Below are 4,857 nucleotides of genomic sequence, written 5' to 3' on the forward strand. Positions count from 1 at the left end.
TAGCCAAAGTAATTTTTCCTACCATCGAGAGATTCCTTGCCTCCAACAATTGAGCTTGTTTCAAACCTTATCAACCACAAATTCAAAAGTTTTTGTTGTAAATCTCTTGTGAAAAATAAGCATAGTAAGGTATTTACCTAAATAATCCACCCTCGAAACTCCAAGATCACCACAAATTGCGCATGCTACTTCTTCTAGGGTGTTGCGAGAAAAGAATACCTGAATTTTATTTCTGCTAACCTTCTATCTAGAGAGGAGGAAAAAAGTATTGAGAATTACATTGACATGTTCAGCTTGATCCCTATCTGCCTTACAAAACAAGATTGAGACATCAACAAAGAAAAGATGTGAAAGGATCAGTCCTCGTCTCGATAACAACAGAGGACTCCAACCTTTTCGCTCAACTGCCCTATCAATTATATGGCCAAAATGTTCCATACGCAACACGAATAAATAAGGAGAAATTGGATCCCCTTGTTGTATTCCTTGCGTGGGATAAAAAAGATCAATGATGGCCCCATTCCAAAGAATATATAAAGAAGAGGAAGACAGACAATTCATGATTACATTAATCAGCAAATGTGGGATACCTGCATCCAACAAAGTATCTTTTAAGAACTCCCAACGGATCCTATCGTATGCTTTCTCCAAGTCAACATTCAAAGCCATCCAAAATTTCCTTCATTTGACTATCTTCATGGAATGAAAAGCCTATTGTGCGATAACGATGTTCTCCGATATATTCATCCCTGCAATGAAACTTACTTGGTTTTTTTAACAAGATTCTCCATTATCGGCCTAAGTCGATTAACAATTGTCTTAGTGATAATCTTATACAAAACAATACACAAGCTGATTGGACGGAATGGAGAAATGTTTTCAAGTCTTTAAACTTTTGGAATCAAAACAAGCAAGGTTTTGTTAAGATTGGGATCCAAGACATGCCCCCAAGTACTTTCTATCAAGAGAACAAACAAATCGCCAATTGTTTCATAATGTGATTGGTAAAATTTTGCGTAAAACCCATCAATCCTTTATGCTTTAGGAGATGCCATGCTTGTAACAGCTCGATTTTGGGTCTAGTCAGAACAGTGGTTTTGGGGCCACAAATCCGACGTAAGAAAATTTATTTTTATGGTTTAAAATTTCATGAAATGATTTCGTGAAAATTTCGTTCGAAAACTTTGACGTTTGGGCACTCAATTTTGTCAAAATGACTAAATTGTGAATAGTGCAAAACTTAAGTTCTAGACACTAGAGGTGTCCAATTGTTATGAAATTTTAAATTGGAGGTCCTTAAATGGTAATTAGACCATTGAGTAATTTTTTGAACAAAAATGGACATGAAATAGGTGAAATAGAATATTTTTAAATTAGGGGCATTTTGGCCATTTAGTAATTAAATGACTTAATAAACAAAATAAAAGCCAAAATTTCTTGTCCATCTTCTTCCTTGGCGAATTTTACATGAAGAAACCATGGCCAGGGTTTTCCTAGCTTCCAAGCTTGATCATCAAGAAAAATGAAGTTCGAGTCTAGATCAAGGGAAAAACAAATATTGGACAAATAGGTCCTTTTTGCTATTGTCGCATTTGAAGTAAGTTTGTATGTGAATAATGCAATGCTATATTTATGTTTTAAATTGCTTTAATATTATATGATTTATATGATTGATATTATGAGTAAGTTCGATAATGCTAAGATAACGAAGAAGTCCCGGTTGAACCTGAGGAATAGATAGGATACAAATATCATGACATTAGGGTTATGTGTGATCCCATGTAAGACCATGTCAGGGACATGGCATTGGCATCAATATATGTGATCCCATGTAAGACTATTTTTGGGACTTGGAATTGGCATCGATATATGTGATCCCATGTAAGACCATATCTGGGATATGGCATTGGCATCGATATATGATTTCGTGTAAGACCATGTTTGGGACATGGCATCGATATGAGACATCGTGTAAGACTATAGCTGGGCTATCGGTTTCGATTTGTGATCCCATATAAGACCATATCTAGGATATGGCATTGGCATCTTACTATGTGTATGAGAATTCCCGAGTATCCTTTAGTATTCCAAGTGGTTTAACGGGAAATTCAAAGATTTTGCTAAAGTTGACAAAGTAAATGATTATGATATGAGTTGGTATGGGTATGTACGTAAAGTTTATAAGCATTGGCTTCATGATATTATGAATTCATGATCACTATGAAGGTGACTTTAAGTTAACCATGTGAGTATTGGTTTATGTGTATGATGAATAAATACATGGTAAAGTTGATTGATACTTATGAAAAAGGGCCTTTAGGCCAAATAGAATTGAGATATGAAATGTTTTATTTCCTTGATTGTGACTCAATGAACATGAAATGAAGGAAAGATTGATATTAATGTCTATTAAAAATATTTATGAAATCTTGTGATTAAGTGTTTATGTTTATGATGTGTAAATTCATGGTAAATTTAGTTGAGAATCATGGGCTAGGCTTTTGAGCCATATCAAACTGAGAGATAAGATGTTTATTTCACTTGATTTCTGATTCGTTGGATATGTGTGAAAAATGAAAGATTTGCATAATTGCCTATTAAAATGGTTATGAAAGTATGAGAAGTTAAGAGTTTAAACCATTGAAAGATTTTAAGATCTGAGCTTGAAAATGTGAATATGCATAATTAATGTACATGTTACTATAAGGCTTGAAATGATTTGTTAATGATTATTATGGTATTTTATATTGGAGAGATTATGAATGTTTGACAAATGTATTGCCATTGTTGCTTATTATTTGCATACGAACTTACTAAGCTTTGTAGCTTACTCCCTCTTCCTTTCTTATATCTTATAGGGTTTTGTGCTAGCTCGAGTTGGAGATCACCGGAGATGCTATCACATTGTCAAGCTATCATGTTGGGTATAAGTGAATGCAAACCCCTTTGAGTTTATGGCATGTATAGGGACTTAGTCATTTGGTGTATGAGTCATTATGATTTGGCTAAATACATTAGCTTGTGATGGTTAAAGGTTGGATGTAATTTGTAGCCATGCAAATTGGCTTATATTGGCTAAATGGTTGTAAGCCCATATAAGTATGTATGTGCATATGTCAATGTTTTGTGATGTGGTTTATATTTGCTTGATATATGATGGTTATGAGTTTATTCATATGTTAATGCCCTTTAAGTGTGAATTTAGCATGAAATATTTGGCAAGGCCTAATGTTATAATGCATGATAGATGATGGCATGAAACTGATACGTTATTGCTTGATTGCAGTTGTTTTTAAATGCATTTATATGCTTAAGATTGTGCCATATGATGTAGTGTGAATATGTGCAAGTGAGGGTGGCAAAATGGCTTGGGAAATAGCCTTGTACGTGTGTCTAGGCCATGTGTGACACATGGTCTGCCCCACGGGCATGTGTTCTGGCCGTGTGTCCCCTGCACCTTGATTTTGAAAAAAAAAGAACGTCCAAAATTCAGCACACGGGCAGAGACACGGGCGTGTGTCTCAGCCATGTAGAGGACACAGCCTAAGCACACAGGTGTGTGATTTGGCCGTGTGATCTCATTTTTATGATGACGTCATAAACAAAATGCACCCTAAGATGGACACGGCCTGAAGCACGGCCATGTGATATGCCACATGGGCATGTCCCTTCACCCACACCGGCACATGTATTTGTTTCATGATGAAAATTTTCTAAGTTTCCCTAAAAGTTTTCAAAGTTCTCGGTTTAGTCCCAAACCACTCCGAACACATGTTTTGGGCCTAGTAGGCCCGCAATAGGGACAATATGATTATTTTTGAATGGTTTTAATTTGGATGGATTTTCATGACCCGGAATAGTATGATTTCTTATGTTTGAGTCGGGTAACGCCTCGAACCTTGTTTCGGAGTTGAATACGGGTAAGGGGTGTTACAATACTAAACACAGCTCTGTAGATTTCTTCATTAGTAGCCACTATCAATAACATGTCTTGATCATATACTGATAAAGGAGGAAACTTATCACAAAAGGGAAGGTCCCTATTACATGATTATCAGCAGTGTGGAGATTCTGGAAAAAAATCCACAAAATGTTGCTTTAAAATATCAGTACCAAAACACCAGCCCAACTTACAAATTTTTAGTCCTTCAATTTCATTCCTCTTTCGCCTAGCTAAAGTGCGACTATGGAATACTTAGTATTTCTATCACCATTCGTAAGCCAAACAATCTGTGATTTCTAAAACCAGAGAAGCTTCTCATGTTTAAAGATATCATCAATCTATTTTCGCAACTCAAACTTATGATATTGTAGACGTTATGATCGAAGCTTCAAAATCCTCTGTACACGATTAACTTTTGCTATCAGCTTCCTCTTTCAAGAAAAACTATTACCATAAACACACTAATTCAAGTCTTGAACCACTATCTTAAACAGATCCAAGTTTGAACCAACCTCAAGATCATGCTTCTAGTGATTACGAACTAGGTCCCTAAACTCTGAATGTAGCAACCAACTTACTAAAAAATCTAAAAGGATGACAACCTATATTATGAGAGAGCTCAAAGATACCAAAATTGGCCAATGATCATATTTCAATCTATGAAGATGCTGAACAGAGCAATTTGCTGCCAAAGAATCCCAATTCGAGTTACATATGACTCTACCAAGCTATTGGAAAAGATTACCTCTATTCCATGTAAAGTGAGGACGATAAAACCATATATCTCAAAGCCCTTATTTGAATAAGAATGATCTGAAAAGGTTACAGCTTGTTCTAGCAAGAACTATCCAAAATTGAGTTGAAATCTCCAGCGGTAATCTAAGGTTCATCAATTAAACCTGCAATTGAACCTA

The sequence above is a fragment of the Gossypium arboreum genome, chromosome 2 (assembly GCF_025698485.1).
Source record: "Gossypium arboreum isolate Shixiya-1 chromosome 2, ASM2569848v2, whole genome shotgun sequence".
NCBI lineage: Eukaryota > Viridiplantae > Streptophyta > Magnoliopsida > Malvales > Malvaceae > Gossypium > Gossypium arboreum.